The following is a 20,595-nucleotide window of genomic DNA, read 5'->3' as shown; positions in this document are numbered from 1 at the left end:
ACAATCCACACAATTCAGTAGGAAAGACGGGCAGCCCCGACTGTGCAGGGCCGATTCCAAACCGCTGTCTCTCTTCATCACCCCCATTCCATTGCCGCCCCGACCTCTCTCTACTGTAACAACCCTCCTCAACACACACCTCTGGCACCGTCAAAGCCATCAGCAAGCTTACAACACAGCACCGCCAAAGTAAGAACGGTGCTCATGAGACGGCCTCATCATCATCCCTCCAACACCACGCACAGTCCCTACCCCCAGCATCCACTCTCTGCTCGACACAATCCACCCGAACACAAGCCGCAGGCACCGACACTCCCACACGCACTGCCACATCACCATCAGCTCCAAAACAAGGAAGATGTGCATGAAAGGTTCCGTTTGAAGTGTCTGACTTGATTTTAAAAAAGCAGACCATCGATGACAGCAGTGTCCATAAATCGAAGCTTCAGCACGTGCAAATAGAATCAGGATTTCACTGCTGCCTCCCAGCGCCACGGACCCTTGTCGGATTCGAGCCTCGGGCGACTACCTGTGTGCAGTTTGCACATTCTACCCGTGTCTGCGTGGATTTCGTCGGACGGATCCGGTTTCCTCCCACAGTCCAAAGGTGTGCAGGTCAGGTGTTCTGGCCATGCTAAATTGCCCATTGTTTTCAGGGATGTGTAGGTTCGGTGCATTTGTTCGGGGTAAATAGAGTCATGCGGTAGGGGTTTGGGTGTGTGGGGGATACTACTGGGAGAGTCGGGAGCCTGTTTCCACAGTCGATGGATTCGATGCTAATTTCTGATTACGCACATATGGAGGACCTGAAAGAGATCAATTCAAACAGAAGCCACGCTTTGCGGGAGAAACACCGCGAGTTTGGCAGCAACTGCCACATTTCGGAAATGCAGGCAAAAGTGGCCTGTGCTTGCTTCCCACCGCCACAATGTGAGGGCCATTCAGTCTGATTTGCTCGCACTACGCCTTCGCTGTTGTCCCGTGGCAGTGCAATTTAAAAGCGACCCGCCCGAGCAGGGACTTGAACCCTGGACCCTCAGATTAAGAGTCTGATGCTCTACCGACTGAGCTATCCGGGCTCGCGGCAAGCCGCCGCCCTGCTGCGGCTTTTCCTGCTTGAGCTGGAAAAGACGTTCGCGCTTCACACTCTCGCGCAGCCATTCTGACACAATCCACACAATTCAGTAGGAAAGACGGGCAGCCCCGACTGTGCAGGGCCGATTCCAAACCGCTGTCTCTCTTCATCACCCCCATTCCATTGCCGCCCCGACCTCTCTCTACTGTAACAACCCTCCTCAACACACACCTCTGGCACCGTCAAAGCCATCAGCAAGCTTACAACACAGCACCGCCAAAGTAAGAACGGTGCTCATGAGACGGCCTCATCATCATCCCTCCAACACCACGCACAGTCCCTACCCCCAGCATCCACTCTCTGCTCGACACAATCCACCCGAACACAAGCCGCAGGCACCGACACTCCCACACGCACTGCCACATCACCATCAGCTCCAAAACAAGGAAGATGTGCATGAAAGGTTCCGTTTGAAGTGTCTGACTTGATTTTAAAAAAGCAGACCATCGATGACAGCAGTGTCCATAAATCGAAGCTTCAGCACGTGCAAATAGAATCAGGATTTCACTGCTGCCTCCCAGCGCCACGGACCCTTGTCGGATTCGAGCCTCGGGCGACTACCTGTGTGCAGTTTGCACATTCTACCCGTGTCTGCGTGGATTTCGTCGGACGGATCCGGTTTCCTCCCACAGTCCAAAGGTGTGCAGGTCAGGTGTTCTGGCCATGCTAAATTGCCCATTGTTTTCAGGGATGTGTAGGTTCGGTGCATTTGTTCGGGGTAAATAGAGTCATGCGGTAGGGGTTTGGGTGTGTGGGGGATACTACTGGGAGAGTCGGGAGCCTGTTTCCACAGTCGAGGGATTCGATGCTAATTTCTGATTACGCACATTTGGAGGACCTGAAAGAGATCAATTCAAACAGAAGCCACGCTTTGCGGGAGAAACACCGCGAGTTTGGCAGCAACTGCCACATTTCGGAAATGCAGGCAAAAGTGGCCTGTGCTTGCTTCCCACCGCCACAATGTGAGGGCCATTCAGTCTGATTTGCTCGCACTACGCCTTCGCTGTTGTCCCGTGGCAGTGCAATTTAAAAGCGACCCGCCCGAGCAGGGACTTGAACCCTGGACCCTCAGATTAAAAGTCTGATGCTCTACCGACTGAGCTACCCGGGCTCGTGGCAAGCCGCCGCCCTGCTGCGGCTTTTCCTGCTTGAGCTGGAAAAGACGTTCGCGCTTCACACTCTCGCGCAGCCATTCTGACACAATCCACACAATTCAGTAGGAAAGACGGGCAGCCCCGACTGTGCAGGGCCGATTCCAAACCGCTGTCTCTCTTCATCACCCCCATTCCATTGCCGCCCCGACCTCTCTCTACTGTAACAACCCTCCTCAACACACACCTCTGGCACCGTCAAAGCCATCAGCAAGCTTACAACACAGCACCGCCAAAGTAAGAACGGTGCTCATGAGACGGCCTCATCATCATCCCTTCAACACCACGCACAGTCCCTACCCCCAGCATCCACTCTCTGCTCGACACAATCCACCCGAACACAAGCCGCAGGCACCGACACTCCCACACGCACTGCCACATCACCATCAGCTCCAAAACAAGGAAGATGTGCATGAAAGGTTCCGTTTGAAGTGTCTGACTTGATTTTAAAAAAGCAGACCATCGATGACAGCAGTGTCCATAAATCGAAGCTTCAGCACGTGCAAATAGAATCAGGATTTCACTGCTGCCTCCCAGCGCCACGGACCCTTGTCGGATTCGAGCCTCGGGCGACTACCTGTGTGCAGTTTGCACATTCTACCCGTGTCTGCGTGGATTTCGTCGGACGGATCCGGTTTCCTCCCACAGTCCAAAGGTGTGCAGGTCAGGTGTTCTGGCCATGCTAAATTGCCCATTGTTTTCAGGGATGTGTAGGTTCGGTGCATTTGTTCGGGGTAAATAGAGTCATGCGGTAGGGGTTTGGGTGTGTGGGGGATACTACTGGGAGAGTCGGGAGCCTGTTTCCACAGTCGAGGGATTCGATGCTAATTTCTGATTACGCACATTTGGAGGACCTGAAAGAGATCAATTCAAACAGAAGCCACGCTTTGCGGGAGAAACACCGCGAGTTTGGCAGCAACTGCCACATTTCGGAAATGCAGGCAAAAGTGGCCTGTGCTTGCTTCCCACCGCCACAATGTGAGGGCCATTCAGTCTGATTTGCTCGCACTACGCCTTCGCTGTTGTCCCGTGGCAGTGCAATTTAAAAGCGACCCGCCCGAGCAGGGACTTGAACCCTGGACCCTCAGATTAAGAGTCTGATGCTCTACCGACTGAGCTATCCGGGCTCGCGGCAAGCCGCCGCCCTGCTGCGGCTTTTCCTGCTTGAGCTGGAAAAGACGTTCGCGCTTCACACTCTCGCGCAGCCATTCTGACACAATCCACACAATTCAGTAGGAAAGACGGGCAGCCCCGACTGTGCAGGGCCGATTCCAAACCGCTGTCTCTCTTCATCACCCCCATTCCATTGCCGCCCCGACCTCTCTCTACTGTAACAACCCTCCTCAACACACACCTCTGGCACCGTCAAAGCCATCAGCAAGCTTACAACACAGCACCGCCAAAGTAAGAACGGTGCTCATGAGACGGCCTCATCATCATCCCTCCAACACCACGCACAGTCCCTACCCCCAGCATCCACTCTCTGCTCGACACAATCCACCCGAACACAAGCCGCAGGCACCGACACTCCCACACGCACTGCCACATCACCATCAGCTCCAAAACAAGGAAGATGTGCATGAAAGGTTCCGTTTGAAGTGTCTGACTTGATTTTAAAAAAGCAGACCATCGATGACAGCAGTGTCCATAAATCGAAGCTTCAGCACGTGCAAATAGAATCAGGATTTCACTGCTGCCTCCCAGCGCCACGGACCCTTGTCGGATTCGAGCCTCGGGCGACTACCTGTGTGCAGTTTGCACATTCTACCCGTGTCTGCGTGGATTTCGTCGGACGGATCCGGTTTCCTCCCACAGTCCAAAGGTGTGCAGGTCAGGTGTTCTGGCCATGCTAAATTGCCCATTGTTTTCAGGGATGTGTAGGTTCGGTGCATTTGTTCGGGGTAAATAGAGTCATGCGGTAGGGGTTTGGGTGTGTGGGGGATACTACTGGGAGAGTCGGGAGCCTGTTTCCACAGTCGAGGGATTCGATGCTAATTTCTGATTACGCACATTTGGAGGACCTGAAAGAGATCAATTCAAACAGAAGCCACGCTTTGCGGGAGAAACACCGCGAGTTTGGCAGCAACTGCCACATTTCGGAAATGCAGGCAAAAGTGGCCTGTGCTTGCTTCCCACCGCCACAATGTGAGGGCCATTCAGTCTGATTTGCTCGCACTACGCCTTCGCTGTTGTCCCGTGGCAGTGCAATTATAAAAGCGACCCGCCCGAGCAGGGACTTGAACCCTGGACCCTCAGATTAAAAGTCTGATGCTCTACCGACTGAGCTACCCGGGCTCGTGGCAAGCCGCCGCCCTGCTGCGGCTTTTCCTGCTTGAGCTGGAAAAGACGTTCGCGCTTCACACTCTCGCGCAGCCATTCTGACACAATCCACACAATTCAGTAGGAAAGACGGGCAGCCCCGACTGTGCAGGGCCGATTCCAAACCGCTGTCTCTCTTCATCACCCCCATTCCATTGCCGCCCCGACCTCTCTCTACTGTAACAACCCTCCTCAACACACACCTCTGGCACCGTCAAAGCCATCAGCAAGCTTACAACACAGCACCGCCAAAGTAAGAACGGTGCTCATGAGACGGCCTCATCATCATCCCTCCAACACCACGCACAGTCCCTACCCCCAGCATCCACTCTCTGCTCGACACAATCCACCCGAACACAAGCCGCAGGCACCGACACTCCCACACGCACTGCCACATCACCATCAGCTCCAAAACAAGGAAGATGTGCATGAAAGGTTCCGTTTGAAGTGTCTGACTTGATTTTAAAAAAGCAGACCATCGATGACAGCAGTGTCCATAAATCGAAGCTTCAGCACGTGCAAATAGAATCAGGATTTCACTGCTGCCTCCCAGCGCCACGGACCCTTGTCGGATTCGAGCCTCGGGCGACTACCTGTGTGCAGTTTGCACATTCTACCCGTGTCTGCGTGGATTTCGTCGGACGGATCCGGTTTCCTCCCACAGTCCAAAGGTGTGCAGGTCAGGTGTTCTGGCCATGCTAAATTGCCCATTGTTTTCAGGGATGTGTAGGTTCGGTGCATTTGTTCGGGGTAAATAGAGTCATGCGGTAGGGGTTTGGGTGTGTGGGGGATACTACTGGGAGAGTCGGGAGCCTGTTTCCACAGTCGAGGGATTCGATGCTAATTTCTGATTACGCACATTTGGAGGACCTGAAAGAGATCAATTCAAACAGAAGCCACGCTTTGCGGGAGAAACACCGCGAGTTTGGCAGCAACTGCCACATTTCGGAAATGCAGGCAAAAGTGGCCTGTGCTTGCTTCCCACCGCCACAATGTGAGGGCCATTCAGTCTGATTTGCTCGCACTACGCCTTCGCTGTTGTCCCGTGGCAGTGCAATTATAAAAGCGACCCGCCCGAGCAGGGACTTGAACCCTGGACCCTCAGATTAAAAGTCTGATGCTCTACCGACTGAGCTACCCGGGCTCGTGGCAAGCCGCCGCCCTGCTGCGGCTTTTCCTGCTTGAGCTGGAAAAGACGTTCGCGCTTCACACTCTCGCGCAGCCATTCTGACACAATCCACACAATTCAGTAGGAAAGACGGGCAGCCCCGACTGTGCAGGGCCGATTCCAAACCGCTGTCTCTCTTCATCACCCCCATTCCATTGCCGCCCCGACCTCTCTCTACTGTAACAACCCTCCTCAACACACACCTCTGGCACCGTCAAAGCCATCAGCAAGCTTACAACACAGCACCGCCAAAGTAAGAACGGTGCTCATGAGACGGCCTCATCATCATCCCTCCAACACCACGCACAGTCCCTACCCCCAGCATCCACTCTCTGCTCGACACAATCCACCCGAACACAAGCCGCAGGCACCGACACTCCCACACGCACTGCCACATCACCATCAGCTCCAAAACAAGGAAGATGTGCATGAAAGGTTCCGTTTGAAGTGTCTGACTTGATTTTAAAAAAGCAGACCATCGATGACAGCAGTGTCCATAAATCGAAGCTTCAGCACGTGCAAATAGAATCAGGATTTCACTGCTGCCTCCCAGCGCCACGGACCCTTGTCGGATTCGAGCCTCGGGCGACTACCTGTGTGCAGTTTGCACATTCTACCCGTGTCTGCGTGGATTTCGTCGGACGGATCCGGTTTCCTCCCACAGTCCAAAGGTGTGCAGGTCAGGTGTTCTGGCCATGCTAAATTGCCCATTGGTTTCAGGGATGTGTAGGTTCGGTGCATTTGTTCGGGGTAAATAGAGACATGCGGTAGGGGTTTGGGTGTGTGGGGGATACTACTGGGAGAGTCGGGAGCCTGTTTCCACAGTCGATGGATTCGATGCTAATTTCTGATACGCACATTTGGAGGACCTGAAAGAGATCAATTCAAACAGAAGCCACGCTTTGCGGGAGAAACACCGCGAGTTTGGCAGCAACTGCCACATTTCGGAAATGCAGGCAAAAGTGGCCTGTGCTTGCTTCCCACCGCCACAATGTGAGGGCCATTCAGTCTGATTTGCTCGCACTACGCCTTCGCTGTTGTCCCGTGGCAGTGCAATTTAAAAGCGACCCGCCCGAGCAGGGACTTGAACCCTGGACCCTCAGATTAAAAGTCTGATGCTCTACCGACTGAGCTACCCGGGCTCGTGGCAAGCCGCCGCCCTGCTGCGGCTTTTCCTGCTTGAGCTGGAAAAGACGTTCGCGCTTCACACTCTCGCGCAGCCATTCTGACACAATCCACACAATTCAGTAGGAAAGACGGGCAGCCCCGACTGTGCAGGGCCGATTCCAAACCGCTGTCTCTCTTCATCACCCCCATTCCATTGCCGCCCCGACCTCTCTCTACTGTAACAACCCTCCTCAACACACACCTCTGGCACCGTCAAAGCCATCAGCAAGCTTACAACACAGCACCGCCAAAGTAAGAACGGTGCTCATGAGACGGCCTCATCATCATCCCTCCAACACCACGCACAGTCCCTACCCCCAGCATCCACTCTCTGCTCGACACAATCCACCCGAACACAAGCCGCAGGCACCGACACTCCCACACGCACTGCCACATCACCATCAGCTCCAAAACAAGGAAGATGTGCATGAAAGGTTCCGTTTGAAGTGTCTGACTTGATTTTAAAAAAGCAGACCATCGATGACAGCAGTGTCCATAAATCGAAGCTTCAGCACGTGCAAATAGAATCAGGATTTCACTGCTGCCTCCCAGCGCCACGGACCCTTGTCGGATTCGAGCCTCGGGCGACTACCTGTGTGCAGTTTGCACATTCTACCCGTGTCTGCGTGGATTTCGTCGGACGGATCCGGTTTCCTCCCACAGTCCAAAGGTGTGCAGGTCAGGTGTTCTGGCCATGCTAAATTGCCCATTGGTTTCAGGGATGTGTAGGTTCGGTGCATTTGTTCGGGGTAAATAGAGACATGCGGTAGGGGTTTGGGTGTGTGGGGGATACTACTGGGAGAGTCGGGAGCCTGTTTCCACAGTCGATGGATTCGATGCTAATTTCTGATACGCACATTTGGAGGACCTGAAAGAGATCAATTCAAACAGAAGCCACGCTTTGCGGGAGAAACACCGCGAGTTTGGCAGCAACTGCCACATTTCGGAAATGCAGGCAAAAGTGGCCTGTGCTTGCTTCCCACCGCCACAATGTGAGGGCCATTCAGTCTGATTTGCTCGCACTACGCCTTCGCTGTTGTCCCGTGGCAGTGCAATTTAAAAGCGACCCGCCCGAGCAGGGACTTGAACCCTGGACCCTCAGATTAAAAGTCTGATGCTCTACCGACTGAGCTACCCGGGCTCGTGGCAAGCCGCCGCCCTGCTGCGGCTTTTCCTGCTTGAGCTGGAAAAGACGTTCGCGCTTCACACTCTCGCGCAGCCATTCTGACACAATCCACACAATTCAGTAGGAAAGACGGGCAGCCCCGACTGTGCAGGGCCGATTCCAAACCGCTGTCTCTCTTCATCACCCCCATTCCATTGCCGCCCCGACCTCTCTCTACTGTAACAACCCTCCTCAACACACACCTCTGGCACCGTCAAAGCCATCAGCAAGCTTACAACACAGCACCGCCAAAGTAAGAACGGTGCTCATGAGACGGCCTCATCATCATCCCTCCAACACCACGCACAGTCCCTACCCCCAGCATCCACTCTCTGCTCGACACAATCCACCCGAACACAAGCCGCAGGCACCGACACTCCCACACGCACTGCCACATCACCATCAGCTCCAAAACAAGGAAGATGTGCATGAAAGGTTCCGTTTGAAGTGTCTGACTTGATTTTAAAAAAGCAGACCATCGATGACAGCAGTGTCCATAAATCGAAGCTTCAGCACGTGCAAATAGAATCAGGATTTCACTGCTGCCTCCCAGCGCCACGGACCCTTGTCGGATTCGAGCCTCGGGCGACTACCTGTGTGCAGTTTGCACATTCTACCCGTGTCTGCGTGGATTTCGTCGGAGGGATCCGGTTTCCTCCCACAGTCCAAAGGTGTGCAGGTCAGGTGTTCTGGCCATGCTAAATTGCCCATTGTTTTCAGGGATGTGTAGGTTCGGTGCATTTGTTCGGGGTAAATAGAGTCATGCGGTAGGGGTTTGGGTGTGTGGGGGATACTACTGGGAGAGTCGGGAGCCTGTTTCCACAGTCGAGGGATTCGATGCTAATTTCTGATACGCACATTTGGAGGACCTGAAAGAGATCAATTCAAACAGAAGCCACGCTTTGCGGGAGAAACACCGCGAGTTTGGCAGCAACTGCCACATTTCGGAAATGCAGGCAAAAGTGGCCTGTGCTTGCTTCCCACCGCCACAATGTGAGGGCCATTCAGTCTGATTTGCTCGCACTTCGCCTTCGCTGTTGTCCCGTGGCAGTGCAATTTAAAAGCGACCCGCCCGAGCAGGGACTTGAACCCTGGACCCTCAGATTAAAAGTCTGATGCTCTACCGACTGAGCTACCCGGGCTCGTGGCAAGCCGCCGCCCTGCTGCGGCTTTTCCTGCTTGAGCTGGAAAAGACGTTCGCGCTTCACACTCTCGCGCAGCCATTCTGACACAATCCACACAATTCAGTAGGAAAGACGGGCAGCCCCGACTGTGCAGGGCCGATTCCAAACCGCTGTCTCTCTTCATCACCCCCATTCCATTGCCGCCCCGACCTCTCTCTACTGTAACAACCCTCCTCAACACACACCTCTGGCACCGTCAAAGCCATCAGCAAGCTTACAACACAGCACCGCCAAAGTAAGAACGGTGCTCATGAGACGGCCTCATCATCATCCCTCCAACACCACGCACAGTCCCTACCCCCAGCATCCACTCTCTGCTCGACACAATCCACCCGAACACAAGCCGCAGGCACCGACACTCCCACACGCACTGCCACATCACCATCAGCTCCAAAACAAGGAAGATGTGCATGAAAGGTTCCGTTTGAAGTGTCTGACTTGATTTTAAAAAAGCAGACCATCGATGACAGCAGTGTCCATAAATCGAAGCTTCAGCACGTGCAAATAGAATCAGGATTTCACTGCTGCCTCCCAGCGCCACGGACCCTTGTCGGATTCGAGCCTCGGGCGACTACCTGTGTGCAGTTTGCACATTCTACCCGTGTCTGCGTGGATTTCGTCGGACGGATCCGGTTTCCTCCCACAGTCCAAAGGTGTGCAGGTCAGGTGTTCTGGCCATGCTAAATTGCCCATTGGTTTCAGGGATGTGTAGGTTCGGTGCATTTGTTCGGGGTAAATAGAGACATGCGGTAGGGGTTTGGGTGTGTGGGGGATACTACTGGGAGAGTCGGGAGCCTGTTTCCACAGTCGATGGATTCGATGCTAATTTCTGATACGCACATTTGGAGGACCTGAAAGAGATCAATTCAAACAGAAGCCACGCTTTGCGGGAGAAACACCGCGAGTTTGGCAGCAACTGCCACATTTCGGAAATGCAGGCAAAAGTGGCCTGTGCTTGCTTCCCACCGCCACAATGTGAGGGCCATTCAGTCTGATTTGCTCGCACTACGCCTTCGCTGTTGTCCCGTGGCAGTGCAATTTAAAAGCGACCCGCCCGAGCAGGGACTTGAACCCTGGACCCTCAGATTAAAAGTCTGATGCTCTACCGACTGAGCTACCCGGGCTCGTGGCAAGCCGCCGCCCTGCTGCGGCTTTTCCTGCTTGAGCTGGAAAAGACGTTCGCGCTTCACACTCTCGCGCAGCCATTCTGACACAATCCACACAATTCAGTAGGAAAGACGGGCAGCCCCGACTGTGCAGGGCCGATTCCAAACCGCTGTCTCTCTTCATCACCCCCATTCCATTGCCGCCCCGACCTCTCTCTACTGTAACAACCCTCCTCAACACACACCTCTGGCACCGTCAAAGCCATCAGCAAGCTTACAACACAGCACCGCCAAAGTAAGAACGGTGCTCATGAGACGGCCTCATCATCATCCCTCCAACACCACGCACAGTCCCTACCCCCAGCATCCACTCTCTGCTCGACACAATCCACCCGAACACAAGCCGCAGGCACCGACACTCCCACACGCACTGCCACATCACCATCAGCTCCAAAACAAGGAAGATGTGCATGAAAGGTTCCGTTTGAAGTGTCTGACTTGATTTTAAAAAAGCAGACCATCGATGACAGCAGTGTCCATAAATCGAAGCTTCAGCACGTGCAAATAGAATCAGGATTTCACTGCTGCCTCCCAGCGCCACGGACCCTTGTCGGATTCGAGCCTCGGGCGACTACCTGTGTGCAGTTTGCACATTCTACCCGTGTCTGCGTGGATTTCGTCGGAGGGATCCGGTTTCCTCCCACAGTCCAAAGGTGTGCAGGTCAGGTGTTCTGGCCATGCTAAATTGCCCATTGTTTTCAGGGATGTGTAGGTTCGGTGCATTTGTTCGGGGTAAATAGAGTCATGCGGTAGGGGTTTGGGTGTGTGGGGGATACTACTGGGAGAGTCGGGAGCCTGTTTCCACAGTCGAGGGATTCGATGCTAATTTCTGATACGCACATTTGGAGGACCTGAAAGAGATCAATTCAAACAGAAGCCACGCTTTGCGGGAGAAACACCGCGAGTTTGGCAGCAACTGCCACATTTCGGAAATGCAGGCAAAAGTGGCCTGTGCTTGCTTCCCACCGCCACAATGTGAGGGCCATTCAGTCTGATTTGCTCGCACTTCGCCTTCGCTGTTGTCCCGTGGCAGTGCAATTTAAAAGCGACCCGCCCGAGCAGGGACTTGAACCCTGGACCCTCAGATTAAAAGTCTGATGCTCTACCGACTGAGCTACCCGGGCTCGTGGCAAGCCGCCGCCCTGCTGCGGCTTTTCCTGCTTGAGCTGGAAAAGACGTTCGCGCTTCACACTCTCGCGCAGCCATTCTGACACAATCCACACAATTCAGTAGGAAAGACGGGCAGCCCCGACTGTGCAGGGCCGATTCCAAACCGCTGTCTCTCTTCATCACCCCCATTCCATTGCCGCCCCGACCTCTCTCTACTGTAACAACCCTCCTCAACACACACCTCTGGCACCGTCAAAGCCATCAGCAAGCTTACAACACAGCACCGCCAAAGTAAGAACGGTGCTCATGAGACGGCCTCATCATCATCCCTCCAACACCACGCACAGTCCCTACCCCCAGCATCCACTCTCTGCTCGACACAATCCACCCGAACACAAGCCGCAGGCACCGACACTCCCACACGCACTGCCACATCACCATCAGCTCCAAAACAAGGAAGATGTGCATGAAAGGTTCCGTTTGAAGTGTCTGACTTGATTTTTAAAAAGCAGACCATCGATGACAGCAGTGTCCATAAATCGAAGCTTCAGCACGTGCAAATAGAATCAGGATTTCACTGCTGCCTCCCAGCGCCACGGACCCTTGTCGGATTCGAGCCTCGGGCGACTACCTGTGTGCAGTTTGCACATTCTACCCGTGTCTGCGTGGATTTCGTCGGACGGATCCGGTTTCCTCCCACAGTCCAAAGGTGTGCAGGTCAGGTGTTCTGGCCATGCTAAATTGCCCATTGTTTTCAGGGATGTGTAGGTTCGGTGCATTTGTTCGGGGTAAATAGAGTCATGCGGTAGGGGTTTGGGTGTGTGGGGGATACTACTGGGAGAGTCGGGAGCCTGTTTCCACAGTCGAGGGATTCGATGCTAATTTCTGATTACGCACATTTGGAGGACCTGAAAGAGATCAATTCAAACAGAAGACACGCTTTGCGGGAGAAACACCGCGAGTTTGGCAGCAACTGCCACATTTCGGAAATGCAGGCAAAAGTGGCCTGTGCTTGCTTCCCACCGCCACAATGTGAGGGCCATTCAGTCTGATTTGCTCGCACTACGCCTTCGCTGTTGTCCCGTGGCAGTGCAATTATAAAAGCGACCCGCCCGAGCAGGGACTTGAACCCTGGACCCTCAGATTAAAAGTCTGATGCTCTACCGACTGAGCTACCCGGGCTCGTGGCAAGCCGCCGCCCTGCTACGGCTTTTCCTGCTTGAGCTGGAAAAGACGTTCGCGCTTCACACTCTCGCGCAGCCATTCTGACACAATCCACACAATTCAGTAGGAAAGACGGGCAGCCCCGACTGTGCAGGGCCGATTCCAAACCGCTGTCTCTCTTCATCACCCCCATTCCATTGCCGCCCCGACCTCTCTCTACTGTAACAACCCTCCTCAACACACACCTCTGGCACCGTCAAAGCCATCAGCAAGCTTACAACACAGCACCGCCAAAGTAAGAACGGTGCTCATGAGACGGCCTCATCATCATCCCTCCAACACCACGCACAGTCCCTACCCCCAGCATCCACTCTCTGCTCGACACAATCCACCCGAACACAAGCCGCAGGCACCGACACTCCCACACGCACTGCCACATCACCATCAGCTCCAAAACAAGGAAGATGTGCATGAAAGGTTCCGTTTGAAGTGTCTGACTTGATTTTAAAAAAGCAGACCATCGATGACAGCAGTGTCCATAAATCGAAGCTTCAGCACGTGCAAATAGAATCAGGATTTCACTGCTGCCTCCCAGCGCCACGGACCCTTGTCGGATTCGAGCCTCGGGCGACTACCTGTGTGCAGTTTGCACATTCTACCCGTGTCTGCGTGGATTTCGTCGGACGGATCCGGTTTCCTCCCACAGTCCAAAGGTGTGCAGGTCAGGTGTTCTGGCCATGCTAAATTGCCCATTGTTTTCAGGGATGTGTAGGTTCGGTGCATTTGTTCGGGGTAAATAGAGTCATGCGGTAGGGGTTTGGGTGTGTGGGGGATACTACTGGGAGAGTCGGGAGCCTGTTTCCACAGTCGAGGGATTCGATGCTAATTTCTGATACGCACATTTGGAGGACCTGAAAGAGATCAATTCAAACAGAAGCCACGCTTTGCGGGAGAAACACCGCGAGTTTGGCAGCAACTGCCACATTTCGGAAATGCAGGCAAAGGTGGCCTGTGCTTGCTTCCCACCGCCACAATGTGAGGGCCATTCAGTCTGATTTGCTCGCACTACGCCTTCGCTGTTGTCCCGTGGCAGTGCAATTATAAAAGCGACCCGCCCGAGCAGGGACTTGAACCCTGGACCCTCAGATTAAAAGTCTGATGCTCTACCGACTGAGCTACCCGGGCTCGTGGCAAGCCGCCGCCCTGCTGCGGCTTTTCCTGCTTGAGCTGGAAAAGACGTTCGCGCTTCACACTCTCGCGCAGCCATTCTGACACAATCCACACAATTCAGTAGGAAAGACGGGCAGCCCCGACTGTGCAGGGCCGATTCCAAACCGCTGTCTCTCTTCATCACCCCCATTCCATTGCCGCCCCGACCTCTCTCTACTGTAACAACCCTCCTCAACACACACCTCTGGCACCGTCAAAGCCATCAGCAAGCTTACAACACAGCACCGCCAAAGTAAGAACGGTGCTCATGAGACGGCCTCATCATCATCCCTCCAACACCACGCACAGTCCCTACCCCCAGCATCCACTCTCTGCTCGACACAATCCACCCGAACACAAGCCGCAGGCACCGACACTCCCACACGCACTGCCACATCACCATCAGCTCCAAAACAAGGAAGATGTGCATGAAAGGTTCCGTTTGAAGTGTCTGACTTGATTTTAAAAAAGCAGACCATCGATGACAGCAGTGTCCATAAATCGAAGCTTCAGCACGTGCAAATAGAATCAGGATTTCACTGCTGCCTCCCAGCGCCACGGACCCTTGTCGGATTCGAGCCTCGGGCGACTACCTGTGTGCAGTTTGCACATTCTACCCGTGTCTGCGTGGATTTCGTCGGAGGGATCCGGTTTCCTCCCACAGTCCAAAGGTGTGCAGGTCAGGTGTTCTGGCCATGCTAAATTGCCCATTGTTTTCAGGGATGTGTAGGTTCGGTGCATTTGTTCGGGGTAAATAGAGTCATGCGGTAGGGGTTTGGGTGTGTGGGGGATACTACTGGGAGAGTCGGGAGCCTGTTTCCACAGTCGAGGGATTCGATGCTAATTTCTGATACGCACATTTGGAGGACCTGAAAGAGATCAATTCAAACAGAAGCCACGCTTTGCGGGAGAAACACCGCGAGTTTGGCAGCAACTGCCACATTTCGGAAATGCAGGCAAAAGTGGCCTGTGCTTGCTTCCCACCGCCACAATGTGAGGGCCATTCAGTCTGATTTGCTCGCACTTCGCCTTCGCTGTTGTCCCGTGGCAGTGCAATTTAAAAGCGACCCGCCCGAGCAGGGACTTGAACCCTGGACCCTCAGATTAAAAGTCTGATGCTCTACCGACTGAGCTACCCGGGCTCGTGGCAAGCCGCCGCCCTGCTGCGGCTTTTCCTGCTTGAGCTGGAAAAGACGTTCGCGCTTCACACTCTCGCGCAGCCATTCTGACACAATCCACACAATTCAGTAGGAAAGACGGGCAGCCCCGACTGTGCAGGGCCGATTCCAAACCGCTGTCTCTCTTCATCACCCCCATTCCATTGCCGCCCCGACCTCTCTCTACTGTAACAACCCTCCTCAACACACACCTCTGGCACCGTCAAAGCCATCAGCAAGCTTACAACACAGCACCGCCAAAGTAAGAACGGTGCTCATGAGACGGCCTCATCATCATCCCTCCAACACCACGCACAGTCCCTACCCCCAGCATCCACTCTCTGCTCGACACAATCCACCCGAACACAAGCCGCAGGCACCGACACTCCCACACGCACTGCCACATCACCATCAGCTCCAAAACAAGGAAGATGTGCATGAAAGGTTCCGTTTGAAGTGTCTGACTTGATTTTTAAAAAGCAGACCATCGATGACAGCAGTGTCCATAAATCGAAGCTTCAGCACGTGCAAATAGAATCAGGATTTCACTGCTGCCTCCCAGCGCCACGGACCCTTGTCGGATTCGAGCCTCGGGCGACTACCTGTGTGCAGTTTGCACATTCTACCCGTGTCTGCGTGGATTTCGTCGGACGGATCCGGTTTCCTCCCACAGTCCAAAGGTGTGCAGGTCAGGTGTTCTGGCCATGCTAAATTGCCCATTGTTTTCAGGGATGTGTAGGTTCGGTGCATTTGTTCGGGGTAAATAGAGTCATGCGGTAGGGGTTTGGGTGTGTGGGGGATACTACTGGGAGAGTCGGGAGCCTGTTTCCACAGTCGAGGGATTCGATGCTAATTTCTGATACGCACATTTGGAGGACCTGAAAGAGATCAATTCAAACAGAAGCCACGCTTTGCGGGAGAAACACCGCGAGTTTGGCAGCAACTGCCACATTTCGGAAATGCAGGCAAAAGTGGCCTGTGCTTGCTTCCCACCGCCACAATGTGAGGGCCATTCAGTCTGATTTGCTCGCACTTCGCCTTCGCTGTTGTCCCGTGGCAGTGCAATATAAAAGCGACCCGCCCGAGCAGGGACTTGAACCCTGGACCCTCAGATTAAAAGTCTGATGCTCTACCGACTGAGCTACCCGGGCTCGTGGCAAGCCGCCGCCCTGCTGCGGCTTTTCCTGCTTGAGCTGGAAAAGACGTTCGCGCTTCACACTCTCGCGCAGCCATTCTGACACAATCCACACAATTCAGTAGGAAAGACGGGCAGCCCCGACTGTGCAGGGCCGATTCCAAACCGCTGTCTCTCTTCATCACCCCCATTCCATTGCCGCCCCGACCTCTCTCTACTGTAACAACCCTCCTCAACACACACCTCTGGCACCGTCAAAGCCATCAGCAAGCTTACAACACAGCACCGCCAAAGTAAGAACGGTGCTCATGAGACGGCCTCATCATCATCCCTCCAACACCACGCACAGTCCCTACCCCCAGCATCCACTCTCTGCTCGACACAATCCACCCGAACACAAGCCGCAGGCACCGACACTCCCACACGCACTGCCACATCACCATCAGCTCCAAAACAAGGAAGATGTGCATGAAAGGTTCCGTTTGAAGTGTCTGACTTGATTTTTAAAAAGCAGACCATCGATGACAGCAGTGTCCATAAATCGAAGCTTCAGCACGTGCAAATAGAATCAGGATTTCACTGCTGCCTCCCAGCGCCACGGACCCTTGTCGGATTCGAGCCTCGGGCGACTACCTGTGTGCAGTTTGCACATTCTACCCGTGTCTGCGTGGATTTCGTCGGACGGATCCGGTTTCCTCCCACAGTCCAAAGGTGTGCAGGTCAGGTGTTCTGGCCATGCTAAATTGCCCATTGTTTTCAGGGATGTGTAGGTTCGGTGCATTTGTTCGGGGTAAATAGAGTCATGCGGTAGGGGTTTGGGTGTGTGGGGGATACTACTGGGAGAGTCGGGAGCCTGTTTCCACAGTCGAGGGATTCGATGCTAATTTCTGATACGCACATTTGGAGGACCTGAAAGAGATCAATTCAAACAGAAGCCACGCTTTGCGGGAGAAACACCGCGAGTTTGGCAGCAACTGCCACATTTCGGAAATGCAGGCAAAAGTGGCCTGTGCTTGCTTCCCACCGCCACAATGTGAGGGCCATTCAGTCTGATTTGCTCGCACTACGCCTTCGCTGTTGTCCCGTGGCAGTGCAATTTAAAAGCGACCCGCCCGAGCAGGGACTTGAACCCTGGACCCTCAGATTAAAAGTCTGATGCTCTACCGACTGAGCTACCCGGGCTCGTGGCAAGCCGCCGCCCTGCTGCGGCTTTTCCTGCTTGAGCTGGAAAAGACGTTCGCGCTTCACACTCTCGCGCAGCCATTCTGACACAATCCACACAATTCAGTAGGAAAGACGGGCAGCCCCGACTGTGCAGGGCCGATTCCAAACCGCTGTCTCTCTTCATCACCCCCATTCCATTGCCGCCCCGACCTCTCTCTACTGTAACAACCCTCCTCAACACACACCTCTGGCACCGTCAAAGCCATCAGCAAGCTTACAACACAGCACCGCCAAAGTAAGAACGGTGCTCATGAGACGGCCTCATCATCATCCCTCCAACACCACGCACAGTCCCTACCCCCAGCATCCACTCTCTGCTCGACACAATCCACCCGAACACAAGCCGCAGGCACCGACACTCCCACACGCACTGCCACATCACCATCAGCTCCAAAACAAGGAAGATGTGCATGAAAGGTTCCGTTTGAAGTGTCTGACTTGATTTTAAAAAAGCAGACCATCGATGACAGCAGTGTCCATAAATCGAAGCTTCAGCACGTGCAAATAGAATCAGGATTTCACTGCTGCCTCCCAGCGCCACGGACCCTTGTCGGATTCGAGCCTCGGGCGACTACCTGTGTGCAGTTTGCACATTCTACCCGTGTCTGCGTGGATTTCGTCGGACGGATCCGGTTTCCTCCCACAGTCCAAAGGTGTGCAGGTCAGGTGTTCTGGCCATGCTAAATTGCCCATTGTTTTCAGGGATGTGTAGGTTCGGTGCATTTGTTCGGGGTAAATAGAGTCATGCGGTAGGGGTTTGGGTGTGTGGGGGATACTACTGGGAGAGTCGGGAGCCTGTTTCCACAGTCGATGGATTCGATGCTAATTTCTGATTACGCACATATGGAGGACCTGAAAGAGATCAATTCAAACAGAAGCCACGCTTTGCGGGAGAAACACCGCGAGTTTGGCAGCAACTGCCACATTTCGGAAATGCAGGCAAAAGTGGCCTGTGCTTGCTTCCCACCGCCACAATGTGAGGGCCATTCAGTCTGATTTGCTCGCACTACGCCTTCGCTGTTGTCCCGTGGCAGTGCAATTTAAAAGCGACCCGCCCGAGCAGGGACTTGAACCCTGGACCCTCAGATTAAGAGTCTGATGCTCTACCGACTGAGCTATCCGGGCTCGCGGCAAGCCGCCGCCCTGCTGCGGCTTTTCCTGCTTGAGCTGGAAAAGACGTTCGCGCTTCACACTCTCGCGCAGCCATTCTGACACAATCCACACAATTCAGTAGGAAAGACGGGCAGCCCCGACTGTGCAGGGCCGATTCCAAACCGCTGTCTCTCTTCATCACCCCCATTCCATTGCCGCCCCGACCTCTCTCTACTGTAACAACCCTCCTCAACACACACCTCTGGCACCGTCAAAGCCATCAGCAAGCTTACAACACAGCACCGCCAAAGTAAGAACGGTGCTCATGAGACGGCCTCATCATCATCCCTCCAACACCACGCACAGTCCCTACCCCCAGCATCCACTCTCTGCTCGACACAATCCACCCGAACACAAGCCGCAGGCACCGACACTCCCACACGCACTGCCACATCACCATCAGCTCCAAAACAAGGAAGATGTGCATGAAAGGTTCCGTTTGAAGTGTCTGACTTGATTTTAAAAAAGCAGACCATCGATGACAGCAGTGTCCATAAATCGAAGCTTCAGCACGTGCAAATAGAATCAGGATTTCACTGCTGCCTCCCAGCGCCACGGACCCTTGTCGGATTCGAGCCTCGGGCGACTACCTGTGTGCAGTTTGCACATTCTACCCGTGTCTGCGTGGATTTCGTCGGACGGATCCGGTTTCCTCCCACAGTCCAAAGGTGTGCAGGTCAGGTGTTCTGGCCATGCTAAATTGCCCATTGTTTTCAGGGATGTGTAGGTTCGGTGCATTTGTTCGGGGTAAATAGAGTCATGCGGTAGGGGTTTGGGTGTGTGGGGGATACTACTGGGAGAGTCGGGAGCCTGTTTCCACAGTCGAGGGATTCGATGCTAATTTCTGATTACGCACATTTGGAGGACCTGAAAGAGATCAATTCAAACAGAAGCCACGCTTTGCGGGAGAAACACCGCGAGTTTGGCAGCAACTGCCACATTTCGGAAATGCAGGCAAAAGTGGCCTGTGCTTGCTTCCCACCGCCACAATGTGAGGGCCATTCAGTCTGATTTGCTCGCACTACGCCTTCGCTGTTGTCCCGTGGCAGTGCAATTATAAAAGCGACCCGCCCGAGCAGGGACTTGAACCCTGGACCCTCAGATTAAAAGTCTGATGCTCTACCGACTGAGCTACCCGGGCTCGTGGCAGGCCGCCGCCCTGCTGCGGCTTTTCCTGCTTGAGCTGGAAAAGACGTTCGCGCTTCACACTCTCGCACAGCCATTCTGACACAATCCACACAATTCAGTAGGAAAGACGGGCAGCCCCGACTGTGCAGGGCCGATTCCAAACCGCTGTCTCTCTTCATCACCCCCATTCCATTGCCGCACCGACCTCTCTCTACTGTAACAACCCTCCTCAACACACACCTCTGGCACCGTCAAAGCCATCAGCAAGCTTACAACACAGCACCGCCAAAGTAAGAACGGTGCTCATGAGACGGCCTCATCATCATCCCTCCAACACCACGCACAGTCCCTACCCCCAGCATCCACTCTCTGCTCGACACAATCCACCCGAACACAAGCCGCAGGCACCGACACTCCCACACGCACTGCCACATCACCATCAGCTCCAAAACAAGGAAGATGTGCATGAAAGGTTCCGTTTGAAGTGTCTGACTTGATTTTAAAAAAGCAGACCATCGATGACAGCAGTGTCCATAAATCGAAGCTTCAGCACGTGCAAATAGAATCAGGATTTCACTGCTGCCTCCCAGCGCCACGGACCCTTGTCGGATTCGAGCCTCGGGCGACTACCTGTGTGCAGTTTGCACATTCTACCCGTGTCTGCGTGGATTTCGTCGGACGGATCCGGTTTCCTCCCACAGTCCAAAGGTGTGCAGGTCAGGTGTTCTGGCCATGCTAAATTGCCCATTGTTTTCAGGGATGTGTAGGTTCGGTGCATTTGTTCGGGGTAAATAGAGTCATGCGGTAGGGGTTTGGGTGTGTGGGGGATACTACTGGGAGAGTCGGGAGCCTGTTTCCACA

General features: G+C 54.1%; 17 non-coding genes across 17 annotated transcripts; all 17 read right to left on the bottom strand.

Annotated features, from left to right (window-relative positions):
* Positions 1 to 1,006: 1,006 nt before the first annotated feature.
* Positions 1,007 to 1,079, bottom strand: trnak-cuu (transfer RNA lysine (anticodon CUU)). Its single transcript has one exon. It is a non-coding gene; the product is annotated as a tRNA-Lys (tRNA).
* Positions 1,080 to 2,173: 1,094 nt separating this feature from the next.
* On the bottom strand, positions 2,174 to 2,246 carry trnak-uuu (transfer RNA lysine (anticodon UUU)). The gene has a single exon. It is a non-coding gene; the product is annotated as a tRNA-Lys (tRNA).
* Positions 2,247 to 3,340: 1,094 nt separating this feature from the next.
* On the bottom strand, positions 3,341 to 3,413 carry trnak-cuu (transfer RNA lysine (anticodon CUU)). Its single transcript has one exon. It is a non-coding gene; the product is annotated as a tRNA-Lys (tRNA).
* A 1,095-nt stretch (positions 3,414 to 4,508) lies between these two features.
* Positions 4,509 to 4,581, bottom strand: trnak-uuu (transfer RNA lysine (anticodon UUU)). Its single transcript has one exon. It is a non-coding gene; the product is annotated as a tRNA-Lys (tRNA).
* A 1,095-nt stretch (positions 4,582 to 5,676) lies between these two features.
* On the bottom strand, positions 5,677 to 5,749 carry trnak-uuu (transfer RNA lysine (anticodon UUU)). The gene has a single exon. It is a non-coding gene; the product is annotated as a tRNA-Lys (tRNA).
* A 1,093-nt stretch (positions 5,750 to 6,842) lies between these two features.
* trnak-uuu (transfer RNA lysine (anticodon UUU)) lies at positions 6,843 to 6,915 on the bottom strand. Its single transcript has one exon. It is a non-coding gene; the product is annotated as a tRNA-Lys (tRNA).
* A 1,093-nt stretch (positions 6,916 to 8,008) lies between these two features.
* On the bottom strand, positions 8,009 to 8,081 carry trnak-uuu (transfer RNA lysine (anticodon UUU)). Its single transcript has one exon. It is a non-coding gene; the product is annotated as a tRNA-Lys (tRNA).
* A 1,093-nt stretch (positions 8,082 to 9,174) lies between these two features.
* Positions 9,175 to 9,247, bottom strand: trnak-uuu (transfer RNA lysine (anticodon UUU)). The gene has a single exon. It is a non-coding gene; the product is annotated as a tRNA-Lys (tRNA).
* Positions 9,248 to 10,340: 1,093 nt separating this feature from the next.
* trnak-uuu (transfer RNA lysine (anticodon UUU)) lies at positions 10,341 to 10,413 on the bottom strand. Its single transcript has one exon. It is a non-coding gene; the product is annotated as a tRNA-Lys (tRNA).
* Positions 10,414 to 11,506: 1,093 nt separating this feature from the next.
* Positions 11,507 to 11,579, bottom strand: trnak-uuu (transfer RNA lysine (anticodon UUU)). The gene has a single exon. It is a non-coding gene; the product is annotated as a tRNA-Lys (tRNA).
* A 1,095-nt stretch (positions 11,580 to 12,674) lies between these two features.
* On the bottom strand, positions 12,675 to 12,747 carry trnak-uuu (transfer RNA lysine (anticodon UUU)). Its single transcript has one exon. It is a non-coding gene; the product is annotated as a tRNA-Lys (tRNA).
* Positions 12,748 to 13,841: 1,094 nt separating this feature from the next.
* Positions 13,842 to 13,914, bottom strand: trnak-uuu (transfer RNA lysine (anticodon UUU)). The gene has a single exon. It is a non-coding gene; the product is annotated as a tRNA-Lys (tRNA).
* A 1,093-nt stretch (positions 13,915 to 15,007) lies between these two features.
* trnak-uuu (transfer RNA lysine (anticodon UUU)) lies at positions 15,008 to 15,080 on the bottom strand. Its single transcript has one exon. It is a non-coding gene; the product is annotated as a tRNA-Lys (tRNA).
* Positions 15,081 to 16,173: 1,093 nt separating this feature from the next.
* On the bottom strand, positions 16,174 to 16,246 carry trnak-uuu (transfer RNA lysine (anticodon UUU)). Its single transcript has one exon. It is a non-coding gene; the product is annotated as a tRNA-Lys (tRNA).
* A 1,093-nt stretch (positions 16,247 to 17,339) lies between these two features.
* Positions 17,340 to 17,412, bottom strand: trnak-uuu (transfer RNA lysine (anticodon UUU)). The gene has a single exon. It is a non-coding gene; the product is annotated as a tRNA-Lys (tRNA).
* A 1,094-nt stretch (positions 17,413 to 18,506) lies between these two features.
* Positions 18,507 to 18,579, bottom strand: trnak-cuu (transfer RNA lysine (anticodon CUU)). Its single transcript has one exon. It is a non-coding gene; the product is annotated as a tRNA-Lys (tRNA).
* Positions 18,580 to 19,674: 1,095 nt separating this feature from the next.
* trnak-uuu (transfer RNA lysine (anticodon UUU)) lies at positions 19,675 to 19,747 on the bottom strand. Its single transcript has one exon. It is a non-coding gene; the product is annotated as a tRNA-Lys (tRNA).
* Between the last annotated feature and the right edge of the window lie 848 nt (positions 19,748 to 20,595).

The sequence above is a fragment of the Chiloscyllium plagiosum genome, unplaced genomic scaffold (assembly GCF_037043375.1).
Source record: "Chiloscyllium plagiosum isolate Xiang-an unplaced genomic scaffold, Cpla_swu_hap1 HiC_scaffold_28, whole genome shotgun sequence".
NCBI classification, from domain to species: Eukaryota; Metazoa; Chordata; class Chondrichthyes; order Orectolobiformes; family Hemiscylliidae; genus Chiloscyllium; species Chiloscyllium plagiosum.
This window is presented reverse-complemented; position numbering and strand designations above follow the sequence as displayed.